The 13845-nt window shown below is 37.7% G+C and overlaps 2 long non-coding RNA genes across 2 annotated transcripts; one reads left to right on the top strand and one right to left on the bottom strand.

Annotated features, from left to right (window-relative positions):
- Nucleotides 1-847: 847 nt before the first annotated feature.
- On the bottom strand, nt 848-1337 carry LOC148862805 (uncharacterized). Its single transcript, XR_016110489.1, has 2 exons — nt 1153-1337; nt 848-1004 (listed from the first exon to the last, which is right to left on the bottom strand). It is a non-coding gene; the product is annotated as an uncharacterized LOC148862805 (long non-coding RNA).
- A 309-nt stretch (nt 1338-1646) lies between these two features.
- LOC148862804 (uncharacterized) lies at nt 1647-2664 on the top strand. The gene is made up of 2 exons (XR_016110488.1): nt 1647-2066; nt 2197-2664. It is a non-coding gene; the product is annotated as an uncharacterized LOC148862804 (long non-coding RNA).
- The last annotated feature ends 11181 nt before the right edge of the window (nt 2665-13845 follow it).

Genomic DNA, 13845 nt, shown 5'->3' with positions numbered 1-13845 from the left:
AAATCGTTTTTCCAAAAAAAAAAATGGTGATTCAAGTTGCGTCTAAGAAATTGGAAAGGCATTATTTGGAACAATGTGGAATTTGATATTTCCTAAAATTGTAACTCGTTGCTACCAGTAGGGGCATGAAGTGAAAGTGATAGAGACATGACGTGGCACTGGATAATAAGTACAAGTGGTGAAAATGTTTATTAGAACATTGGTACCAAACAGAAAATGTTGTTGTTGCTGTAAAAAACATTTTACTTGACAGCAATGCTTCTAAACAAACATAAAAAAAAATCATTTTCATAGAAAACGGTACTTCCAACCCACACATCTCGTGCCAAACATGAGAAAATGGTATTATATCTATAGCATAAATGCCAAACATATATTTGTTTTCTCATAAAGCAGCTTCAGGATAACAAATACATGGCCTCAAAATTCAAAGATCATATACCATTATCTTCATGTTGCATCCAAAAAGGAGGCAAAATGTGTATAATCCATTAATCAGTATCCCGTTAGTTATGTGTAATGCTGAGAAATAATATATTCTCATTTGTAGCAATAAATGTGTTTAATCATGATTTAGTTTGTTTGCGCTGCAAATCGGAATTGGATATCTGCTTACATTTTGCATCTGTATGTTCATAATCATTATAATTTGGATTCTTATTTTGTGATGCTAAGGCGGTGTTTGGTTGTAATACAATAAATTTGCATTGATACAAAATTATAGCAATGCAAATGATTTGAGTGCAAATTCTAGTTTATTTTTGTTTTAAATTTTATATGATTTTATTTGATTGCAGTACAAATAAAATAAATTAAGACATGAAAAAGAATAAAGTAAAACCGAAAATAAAATTAAATAAAAATTTGCATTTTTTCATTTACACTCCTACACATTTATACCATTACAAATAAAATTGCAGTGCAGCCAAACTCAACCTAAATCTCTATCACATTTCTCCTTCCTTAATTTTCTTTCATATAAAGGAGTCACATTATTTTACTTCCTACAAACAAATAAATAAGACAAAGTCAAATCAGAAACAAAATTAATTAAACCCGAATTTATACTCAAACCTATTTGCATAAAAAACAAAAGAAAAAGAAATTGCAGAAGCGGAAATATAATCACATTAAAAAATAAGTCAACCATACCCTTTCCAACGCATGCCTGACAAATAATATATAGAAAATTTCCGATTAGTACTCTTTACTATGGGTATTGTATCCATTTGTTCCCCAACTTCATGACAATTCAGTATTGAACTTTCAAAACTCCACAATCCGATACCTGCCGTTAATTACCCCTCACGTTTTTGATAACCGAATGGATGACTTTTTGAAATGACGAAAATGCCTTCTGCCCCCGTTGGTGCAAGTGGAATATGACATCGGAATAGCTGATATCGGTCGGAAATTATATCGAAGCCTTGCACAAGCTGAAATCAGCGAAGTAGTATGCAGGCATTAAACCTTCCTCTTCTTCTTTCGTCTTCTTCTCTCGTCTCCTCTCTATCGTTTTTCTCTCCAATCGCTTCTCCTCCCTTCAGGAGCGCCGTCCACCTGAGCTTTTTGATTCTTCTCTGCAAATAAATCAATAGAAGCTGTAGGCCGAGCCTCGTAAAGTTCAAGTAATAGCTGGAGCAGGACTCTGACCAGATGGTAATATATCATGATTCGGTTCTTCCTCCTTTTGAGCTTCTCTGAACTATGAATCCCTTGCACAAGCTGCAGCACATTCATTCTATCCGCGCATAGAGAATATCTACCAGATATCCTAAAAGCAAAAAACCTTGCACACATGGCTTCCATCCGCACATGGCAACAGAGCGCATTTGCCGCTGTAATGGAGCCTTGCACAAGGGTTTTTTTATCGACTTATTACAAGGGTTTTTTTATTGACTTTATTTGATTTTGATCCAAATTTTTTTATTTTCTATGTAACTCGGTACATCCTTTTTCTCTGTCTGTATTGGGGTTTGAGTGTCCGCAATAGTACAAGTTTGAATTCCAAGAGCGATTTCCGGGAAGGCCCTGCTCTACCTATTCTCAACCAAATGATCGAAGATGTAAGTAACTTATCCTTTCTTCCTTATTAACCCACCACCATCCATCTCTGAGTCTTTCTTCCTTTAATTGTTAAATCAACAACAAATAGTGATTTTTTTTTTTTTATATTTGGGCTTTGTGAATATGAAGGGAAAGTATAATTGGACGTTTGATTTCAAATTTGTGGACACAGACAAGGACAACTATTCAACTACCACAAGAGGCTGGTGAAGGTTGGGGGGTGTAATTGGGTACGAGTGTACGACAACACCCTCTAAGAATGGGTCGGTGGTGACTCCGCCAGTCCGCTGGACGCACCCGTCCGCAAGAATGTTAGGTATCACAGGATCGAGATCTGCCAGCTCCCTGTCGGCGACAGTATCACCCTCTACCGCTGCATCAGCTGATCTCAAGTCTCAACCTGAACCCCACTTCATTATTCATCAGAATAGAAAGGGTCGACCATAATAAAGAGCAATGTTCTTTTTTCCTTATCTTTGTTGTTCTTTTTTTTTTTATTTTTTTATTTCAGAGGGCATGTTTTTACTTAAAACATTTTATGAACTTTTTTGTGAAATCTTATTATATATATATATATATTTGGTTAATTAGGTAAGCTGAAGAAGTAATTGAGCATCTCAGGGAGGCAAGTTTTCCCTTCAATAAAGGTAATTTAAAAAAAATTAATTATTTAATTCGCATATAAGAACACGTGATGACAATGGCTGGGGGTCTGTTAAAATTGAAAATTAAGTTATAAATAAAGACAAAATACAAGATATTAATCGAAAATTTTCCCTTAATATTCCACCTTCACCCTTTGACTAGAAATACGTACACGTCATCCATCCGCTTGCTTCGATTTGCGACCTTTCCCGAAAACCGTTACAGATCAAAAATGAAACAGAGAAACATAAGGCTTTTGCGCCCCGGTTTCCGGCGCTGACCGGACAAATGGCTACTTATTTTATCAACCTTCTCACCAACATATTTACTTAATAATATGCTTGGAGGGAGCTTCTTAGCTGTAGTTTAAGTTGATTCTTTTTAAACTGTAAATTACAGGTGCCAACCACTAGACTACGGTGCATTGCATACTATGCACCACTGAATGCAGAGCCCTTCTACACCTTAGTAGGTAGAATACCACAAATATTCATCAAATTTCATTTAATCCACATATTTTTCTTTTACCTTTGTAAGTTTATAATTAATTTATTATTTCACATAAACCTGAACTTGGTTACTCAATTGAATTCTATTGTGCGACCAGTGACCACCAACCACCATGAACATGATAAAGACTTTTGGGAAGTTGGCCTTGACTACGACCTTCGTAGCCGTCCTTATGTGCTCACATGCACATGCTCGTGAACTTTGGGCCCCTCCCGTACGTACTAAATGCAATAAAATTATTAGTTTTCCTTTTCTGTTCCCGCATCAACACTAAGATAATTCTATAACTATTCCTTCATATATATTAAAACAGATGTGCTACCTTCTATTCAATTACCAGGAATATATAAGTTGGAAGAGTGTTTTCACCAAAGGGATTTTTATTTTTTTTATAAAGAACAAAATGTATCATTGTTCTTACTTGCTTAATGTTCAAGGGATCTCATTTCTGCGCTGCGGTTGCTGGTGGACCTGGTGGTGGTGGCGCTGGACATGTGATATTTCAGTTTGAAGTTTTTTTTTTTTTTTTTTTCCGTTTTTTGGGCTAAGCAGTTGGAAGCTTTAAAAGTCCATGGGTGTAGTGATACTTAAATTGCGGATGGCAAGGGCTGTCATAAATTTGTCCTTATATTCCTGACGAATTAATGGGCCTAAAAGCCCTAACACTCACGGACCGAGAAGTTTGTCCAAGTTTTTGAAACTATATTCTAGATTTTCTCTGTTACGTCCTCATGCTACGGATGTGGTGGTCTGAACCTGCAGCCTGCAGGTCTGGTTTATTTATTGTTCTCAATCAATCCGGGTTGACTTAAAAAATCAAAAGCCCGGCCGGCAATTAATTGAACTGCTAGAAGCTTGTACTGGTTTAATCGGAATCATTTTTCGGAATTTGTTCTCTCATTATCTGAACCGGTGGGTTTAAAGTTAAACCGACACAGAAAAACAAAAGAAAAAAATTGGGATGGATTGGTACGTGTTTGGTCACGTGAAAAATTGCTACCCGTTGGTAGAACGAATGAAGGGTGAGGTCTATAGCACATTCCAACCGTTTACTGCCTCTCAATGACAAGTACGGAAGATGTTTTTAATACAGTCTGAAATGTGCGTATAGGGTGTTTTTAAGGCGCATTTTGTGAGGACAGATCTATACTCCCGAAGGTGAAGCTTGAAATTAGGAATACAAATGGGTTTAATCCAATTTGAATTCAATTGGACCTTCGGATCTATCTAATTGATTTTTTTCTTTAAAAATTAATAAATTATTAAAAAAATAAAATATACTAATTTAAATAAAGTAAAAACAAAAAAATGCAAGTGTTATTTAATTATTTTCATTATATATATGTTTTATAAAAAGTAAATAACATAACAAGTTTATAATATATATATATATATATATATATATATATATATAACATATATGTGTATTATATATATTTATATTTATAAATATAATATATTAGAATCAGATCTTCTCGAATTTAATAGAGATAATCCAAATCCAATTTCTAATCGAATCCTATTTTTTGATCTAATCCGAATTCGATCAAATAAGATCGGATCTCAAAGATCATCCGATCCATTTGCACCCTTACCTGAAATGCAAGCTCGATGGGTTGATTATTTATTTATTTTAATCTAACGATTGGCTGATTATTCATTTATTGTAATCTAACGACTAGCTGGTTTTTGCAAAGAACGGGAAACAGTACACGTGGTCACACTAAGCCACACGTGGCAAGGGCAAAGAAGCCCATGCATCCCTGCAAAGTGCAAATATGATGATACTTACAAGATTCTAGGGCCGTACGTGCGGACAGCGTACGTATAGATGTAGATGAAGTTAATATTAATATTTAGTGTAAATGCAACATCAACATCAAGTCGGCAAGTTGTAATCCGATGGAAATTTATTAATTAACAATCAGAGAGAGAATTAGTGTATGTATAAAAATGCCGATGCCAGACTTGCCAGTTTTGCAAAATAACATATGTAAGTGTGAAATCGTCTCTCCGTGCCTCCATGGGAAGCTGAAGCTGTGGATCCGTCCCATCTGGAAGCTTTTGTCTTTCTCTCTTCTTCTACGCCAATCCCATCTCCCACGACCACACCATGATCCCACTTAGGATTATGGCGACAATCCGCTCTCTTCTTCAACTTCCCGGTTCCCATCAGATCCCACTATAGAGTCCACGTATCTGATTGATGGATTTAATATTCAAATAGTTGTAAATTAAAAGAAGAGATTAAGATGGTTAAAAAAAAAAAAAACAGATGACGACGTAGAGACAAACTTAGGAATCCAATTAAAGGGACATCTTGTTGTTTAATTTTTTACATTTTTCCAAGTTGAAATTCCACTCAAATCAATCAACATGAATTAAAATTCAAAGTAATCTCCCTTTCTCCAAGCATTTCACGTGAGAGTAAACCCAAGTATCCATCTTCTCTTCACCCCTAGTCTAGTGTTTCATTTCTTCAAGGTAGGCCTAAAGTAAGAAAAAATATCCAACGTTTACACACGAAAGTGCTTTGGCAATTTTAATGCCGAACGTGAAACTCTGTGTTGCTCTGCTCTGGCTATCAGAGCAATTTCTTGAACCGAAAGAAAAAATAAAAAATCCAACTTGCTTGCTGTGGATGTGAATCCTTGCAACAGATTAAGGTAGGATAATTAATTAAGTGGTTACCTTATTCTTAATTTCTCTGCTCCTGTGCTATTTTCAAATTAAAAAACTAAAACAATAATTAACTAAGGAGACAAATCTAAAACATGTCTCTCTCAACTCCACGAAGCTAATAGTACTGCTTTGTGTGATTAATGTGAACCATGTAAATTGAATCTCTATGGTAAGTAGATAACTGGTCACATGTGACAATGTAGCCTTTACTTTGAATCCTCAAAATTAGACGTCAAACTGTTTTAATTTTTAATCTTAATATTTTTAAAACTACGACCATAACCCTGTTAATGACAAATCTTTGGCTATTTTCATTTTCTGCACATGATACATTACCTCCTCATTCAGTTCCTTTTGCTTGACTTTTGTCTAAAAACTGTCGATTGCAAGTACCCCATGGCCAGAGGAACGTAATTCTCACTCTGAATAACCCCTTTCGATCTAATCAAACCCAACCCTAGATTCCCCACTTTTCAAGTGAGGAGAGGATTAGGCCTTTTTCTTGGCCTGATCAAGCGATGCAAAAGGATCAGATTGAATTCAAATTGAGTTATATTTGAGTTCATTTTGATGGTATAAATATGGTAGGTCCAATCCAATTTAAAGATCTGATTGGATCCCACAATATTGATAAAATCCAAATCCGAATTCAAATCTGTTAAAGGATCGATGTTGAATATCTAAACATGATTCGGTCTGATTTAATTTTTCAAAATTTAAAAAATATATATAACAATTTATATAAAAACAAAAAATAATATGAAAATTTATTGGATGCATCCCTAAATTTTTAATCACCTTTATTTATTTTTGCTCTATATAACTACCCAACAAGGTAGCCCATCTCCAAGACCCATAAGTCAAATAACCTCCCAAACCTGTTGCAGGTAGGAGTACTCGATCTCAAGTATCCACCACAACCAGGTAAATACCTTACGAACCAGCCATTTGGCACCTTGGGCAAATTTACCTGCCACCGCTTTTCCCATGCATTTGACCTTGTTAATAATATTGGGTTTTGTTGTCCAATATATGAGGGCTGAATATGAATATATTGAAGTCTCCACAGGTACCGAGTTACCGACCGTGCATGGTAATTAATTATCAACTAGTGAACCAAGTATAAGAAAGTCCGTCACAAGTGTTGTAGTTGTACAAATTAAGCCGCGCCAAATCTACATTTTCTTGCTTTCTAACACATGGAACACACGGCTGGCTATCCCATCAGCTTGAAAGAAACCAAACGCATGCACGGAAACTGTCGGTAAGATGGTTGAAATGTTTCAGAAAGGCCAAGGACCAAAGGTTATAATCCACCAAGTAGCAACAATTTAACCTCTTGGCTCTAGCTCAGTACTGCAGTATCCACTATCCACCGCTAACTTGTCTCTTATCTTCTCCCTTGTCACTTGTGAATAAGCTTAGAGTGGACGAGGAGGATCCACTCCATCCAATAAGTGGGAATGCGACTCTGCACTCTCGTTCGTTCTCAATATGAGACCAATGCAGACACGACGTCAACGAGAAGGCGCTCATTGGATCACCACTCTTCTCAAGTTTGAACATGCAGACTCCGTCTCGAATAAATTATTCATGTCCAAAAGACTGATCTAGGAAGGTCCGTCCTCGGTCCTCCTCAAAGGTACTGCTGCAGTTGAAAACTTGACATTCGAGTACTACGTTTACGTAGTATTTTGTTATTTGGTACGCTGCGTGTATGGCAATGGACGATACCGCCGAGAGGTAGTCACTATTCACTAGTCACTAGTCAGTCCGAAATCCGAATGTGGAAAATATTCATCCGAGACTTTTTTTTTTTTATTTTTTTTCGTTCTCGTCGCAGGGCCAATTCATGTTGGCTTCGAAACTGCCAAATCCAAAGCCAGACCCAATTCAGTGACGCCAACAGAAATCAAAGCAAAACCGGGGGAAGATCTCAGGACAAGAATTACCGCCCTTACGTGTATTGCAGAGGCTACCTAGCCCTGAGTCCCTGACCCCTGTTCAGATGCCCAGTCAATCAGTCCTGCATCCAGACCTTGGAATTGGTATAATAATTTATTTTACGTGTAGTCCCCGATGGCCGGACCAATAATTACAACCGATCTAAAACCAGATAACACGGCAGAGATTGTAGGGTTTCATCATGCACGGGCTGATGGGATGGTATCAGGTTGGAGACGAATGTGCCAATAAGCTCGGTTTTGGCTTAATTGGAAATTGGAGGAAGTCTTTTACTATAAACGTGTCAGTGTTGGCTTCATTCTACATCGAGTTACAGTAATGGAGCATAAGCTTGCAAATTCTTTCATTGAATTCAATATTTCCACTATGTATATTCACTTCACATGCTTCCATTTTCAATTGCAGTAATAAAAAAAAAAAAACAAACAAAAATAAAAATCACTTCACATGTTTTTATTTTATCCTTCCGTACTTATTATAATACTTATTTGCTTAATTATTTAACTATGCTGTTTATAGAAGTGCGAACGTACTCCTTCCAATTTGTGAATTTAGTGGTTAATTATTTAACTTCCCTCTCTTTCAAATCTAAGCGAGAATATTCCGTGAACCTCTTTCACCAATATTCACGCTTCAGTGGGTCCTATTTTAGGCTACGGATCTACTTCAAACAAGCGCAAGCCCTGTCTTTACTGGCTACAAAACCCAATCAGGAGAGAGTTTTTGATACATCTGATAAATGTAAGGACCACCTATGACATAATTAGAAAATGTAGGGGTATTTCTGGTCCAATTTGATGCGATTTCCAGAAGATTTCGTACCAAAAACCGGTTTAAGAGGAGCTCAGATTTTATACGCTCAAATTCTTCCATACGGGAGATTGTATTTCCAATGCAGGGAAGTGGTGTCTTGTGGGTAAGAGATGAGATGGTTTAAAACAAGGTTTTTAAAACTGAATCGGATAACCAATGGTTCAGGGGTTCAGTTCTTGGGTTAAACGATCCAACCGTTTGTATCAAATAGATGGCCTGTTCTGACAAAAGAAATAAAAAATGTCTAAAAACCACTGGTTTGACCATCTATGCCAGCAGTTTGTTGGACAAATCAATGGTTTTTGACCAAAAAGATGGTTCTAGGATAAAATGGAACTGGTTATTCCCGATTTTTCTAGTCCAACTTTCTAATCCAATACAGCTTTGAAAATCATGGTTTAAAAGCCCCACTACATATATGCCTCCCCCTTAGGAAAATGTATTCCTTAAAAAGGATGCGCCCATTAATTTTATTGTGATAACCAATGTTTTTGAATCGCTATTGATCGGACCTAGAGGATTAAACCATTCGATCTGAGAACCGTCCAGACAACCAATTTCATTTTAACCCAAACCTGATCTCTGGCCAAAACCGTTGAATTGGTCAGCGGCATACTGACTTGGATGATCAAACTGTCGATCCATTAAAAAAAAATAGTCATTAGGCAGATATTTTACAACCCCAACAACCTGATGACATGAAAAATAGATTGGGTTTTTTTTTACAGGGAATTCAAGGATGATGACTAGACTCAGGAGGAGCACCCAATACCATAATTGTGGAATTCAGATATATATCTATGTATGCAACAGTAGATTAGGAGGACAAATTTGTTTTGTAAGTTGTAACGTTTTATCTCTCATTTGTTGTATAAATGCATAATTTCGAAGTAGGCTTATCCTTAGAAGTCTAAGTGCCCCTGATTATCATGTTCTTCTAGATCTTAGGCCTAGACCATTTCCCCAGATTGACAAATGACAATGAAACTAAGAAAACTAACCAAGGCTTACAAACAGGCTGGTGGATGATAAATTCATGTCCATGTTGCAGATTCAAAACTAGAGTTCCTGATTCATCATAAGTGTTAAGCCCGACCCGCAGGGTCTATTAATGAACTTTCCTTGCTCAAATTTTTGGTTCCATCCCAAAATCAATTCACCGGTCATGACAAAGGAGCCACGAGCGTTCATGGGCTAAACAAGTTACCCAAGCTTGGCCCATTAAGTGGCCAAAAAGCCCATTTGACACATTATATAGTTATATAATATTTATATGTATACATAATTATAGTACATATATTTATATAAATAATATTTTTTATCAGATTCATTTTTTAATAGGATTGGATGGATTTAAATTTGTGCCAAATCCAATTATTAATTAGATATAAATTCTAATATTCAAATGTAGAATAATCGGATTCAAAATCAAATAGAATATCAAACTTTTGGAGTTAATTGACAGCGATACTTTTAAGCCTGTCCGATTTGTTTGCAGTCCAGTTCCGGTTGAGTTTTGCACTCTACAAATTTGTATTTGTATTCCTTTTAAACTGAGCGAAATTGCAAATGAATTGAGTGCAAACTCTTATTTTTTTTTAGGTTCATAACTCTAATCTACTATTGTTCTAGGTTTTACTTTGTTTTATTTATTTGCAATATAAAAAAAATAAGATTAAAAGGATAAGTGAACCAGAATTTCCACTTTGTTCATTTTCACTACCTTGCATTTGCTAATGCGAATGAAATTGTTCAAAATTTCGATATACCCTAGCTAATATGCTTGAAGAGGTGTATTGGGGTTTTGAATGTTGCACTTTTTTTACCATGATTGCACCACAAAGAAATGGATCCGGATGTAGTAGGCAAGTCAGGTAAGCACAATGAGTGAGCACTTAATAGATGTGCGACACCTGTTCCAGCTAATGTGCTTTTCATCTAAACGTTTTCCTCGTTAAAAGGAATTATCTATTATTTTATTATTTTTCTTCTAATGTTCATTGTCTTCTCCCTCCGAAGGCGAAACAGCAGCAACCACCTTGAGTTTCTCCCTAGTGATCCCTCTTCTCTCATCCTCCCCATCTCTTTCCCTCATTCTTTTCCTCAGTTATCTTTTCTATTTTTTCCTTTCCTTTTCCTCCTCCCACGAGCCATGGTCGCAATTGTCCATGTTCGTTGTTCCCCATCGACAAGAACAGATGACTTACAGCAATGCAATTCTTCTCAGATTCCCCATTCGATTTTAACAGAAACCCAACCTCTTTCGGTCCCGTTTACTTCCCTAATTTTCCTTCTTATCACCCCACTGCCATTGCTCTATCATTCTAATCATCAATCGAGCTCTTACACTGTGAATTTTATTGTTCGAACTGGTGGCTATACTGACCAAAATCTAAGAAAATCATCACTAGTCAAGTGTTAACTATCCTACTAAAAGTCCCTTGCAGCATCATTGCTCAAGGCCAAAATTTTGATTCAGGTACATCTTTTCTCCTCGATTTCCCCTTTTTCGTTTTTTACTTATTAATTCTAAGGGATGAAACGTTTTTTTTTCTTGTTTCCGTAGTAGAGGTTTTCTGAACCAAAATAACAGGAAAAAAAGAGAAAATTTAACCATACTATCCATTTGCCAACTTTTTTTTTTTTGAAAGAAATCCATTTGCCACCTAACTTATCCTGTTAAAGTACTCTCATATATGAGAGCATGGCTTTGTTAATAATTTATATCCGTTATGGTATGTCACTGCACCCAAATTTGCAAGAGAATCCATCCATCCTTGTACCTACTTGTTAAATAATAATTTCTACCCATAAAATAAAAAAAAAAAGGGAAAAGCAGGTTAGTAATCGAGTTGTGGTCCTTGTGGATAATGTATCAAATTCTGAGTGAGTCAAAATTTACAGGTGGCGTCTTTAGGGAGTATGCCAATATGAGTTATTATAATTTGCCACCTGGCTTAAATTAAACCATATCAGCCAGACTCTGGACGATCTAACTGCCGGTAACTGCCAATGAAATAGTTGCTCATGAGTGTTCATTTATAAATGTGCGATGTGACGTGTAGACAAGTCATATCAAGGATTTTCACTGTCAAAACAGACAGACATGAGAAGATCGGCCGTTCAAGACCAGTGGCTACTGCCTACTATAGCTGCTACCTTTCTGATAGATAGATAACAAACAGACAGTGATAGAAACCCCTATTGTTTACCAGACAGCGGTATAAGCATCGTGATTCGTGAGATGAGCTTTATTTTTATTTTATTTATTTTTAGATAAAACAGGATCCACTCAAAACATCGAGACAAACGGTACCCCTTGTACAAAAAGTTGAGTTAGTAGATAAGGGTGGACTACTGTGCCAAAAAATTGTAGTTCCAGGAAGCCTACGAGCTATGTAGTACGTGTGCTCTTAGAACTCCATTTCTATTTTCATAAATCAGTTTAATATATTAAGGAAAAAAGAGAGAAGCTCCATACTTCCATTCAAAAGGGGCTTTTCATGCCAACTGGTGTTTTCAGTGTTTCCTCCAATCTTCAGTAGAGCTTCCTTTGCATCTGACACAAAAACTACTTCAGTAATGCCTAGCACGATCAGCTTTTTCAAGCCTCTGATAATTGTCCAAAGCTCAGCTTCTGTGGCGTCATTTGCATAACAGGTTGTACTTCTACAATGGAGGTACCCTGAGTATAAGAGGTTAGATATAATCATGTGGTTGCTGTGTGTGTGGTTGTGTCTCAAGACCCATCAAAAGTAATACGGGAATTGAGGTTCCAATGTATTAATGCAGTGTTCTCTGCTTATAACTGCAAACTGGAGAGAATCTCTAAATTATAACTGCACTAAACTGGAGAGAATCCTTTAGAGAAACATGTCCGCCTGAAGAATGATCTCAAGCGGATTTGCTGTTCTTCCCCTAAAAAAACACATCATTTCTATGGTCCCGTATATTTGCCAAGCCTTTCTGACCTGCAAATCTGTCTGACCACCGTTCTAAGACCCCGTTTGGTTCACAAGGATAGAGGTTTAGAATCAGAATCGGAATAGGTTATTCCGATTCTAACGGTTTGGTTGGGTGGAAACAGAATCCCATTCCTTTTTCTGTTGGAATGGCATTCCCCCATTTGAGGGAATGGAGGGAATGGCCATTATCTGTCTTTCCCTTAGAAATGAAACCTCATTCCTGATGATGCTAATTTACATTCCCATTCATGTATGTACTAAACACACTATGAGAATGCATCATTTCAATTTCAAGACCATTTTTTACCGCAAAGCAAATGGACCCTAAGAGATCCAGATTTCAAGAGGATATGGATTTTTCTGAATTTACTCCTATTTGAGCTGCTAAGCACACAACTCGTGTGAAATTACATTCAAATTTGAATAGATGAAACTATGTTTTAGTGGCTTGATGCCAGAAAGAGCAGTCAATTTCATTCCTTTGTCTTAGAACCTAGATCGATTGTTTGGTTCTTGATGAGGGTAGATGTGGCCCTCCAGTGAAATTGTGACATGTGGCACCTCGTGACAATTAGGAAAACATCCAGCCAACAAACTTATGAAGTTGGTGACCCACCCGGGCACCAGTCTGGCCGGTCTGGCGCGATCTGCGCGCGAAATGCGCACGGCCTGCGTGAGCTGCGTGCGGCGTGCGGCTTGCGCGACCTGGCCGACCTAGACCAGCCTAGCGCATGATCCGGTCAAGCCGCCCATAAGGCGCCCACCGACAAACCTGGCCTAGACACTGACCCGCCAACTGACACAGGTGCCGGCTTGACGACCTCGTCTAGACACTGACCCGCCGACTGACACAGGCGCCAACCTGATGACCTGGCCTAAACACTGACCCACCAACTGACACAGGCGCCAACTTGACGACCTGGTCTAGACACTGACCCGCCGACTGACACAGGCGCCGACCTGACGACCTGGCCTAAACACTGACCCGCCGACTGATGCAGGCGCCCCCTAACAACCCGGCCCAGGCACCAACCTGGCCGCCTGACACAAGCGCCAGCCTGACGACCTCGAGGAGTTCACCACCGTACCCCGGTTCTAACAGGATGCAACGAGTCTTACCGTTTGGAGGCTTTTCACCCACCTAACCAGCGAGGACTCCGGTATATAAAGACCTCACCCCCAAAGGGGAGGGGGATGA

This window comes from Nelumbo lutea, chromosome 3, assembly GCF_056320005.1.
Source record: "Nelumbo lutea isolate HS-2025 chromosome 3, American lotus-T2T, whole genome shotgun sequence".
Lineage (NCBI taxonomy): Eukaryota > Viridiplantae > Streptophyta > Magnoliopsida > Proteales > Nelumbonaceae > Nelumbo > Nelumbo lutea.
Note: the sequence above shows the minus strand (reverse complement) of the source record. Positions and strands in the feature narration are given on the sequence as shown.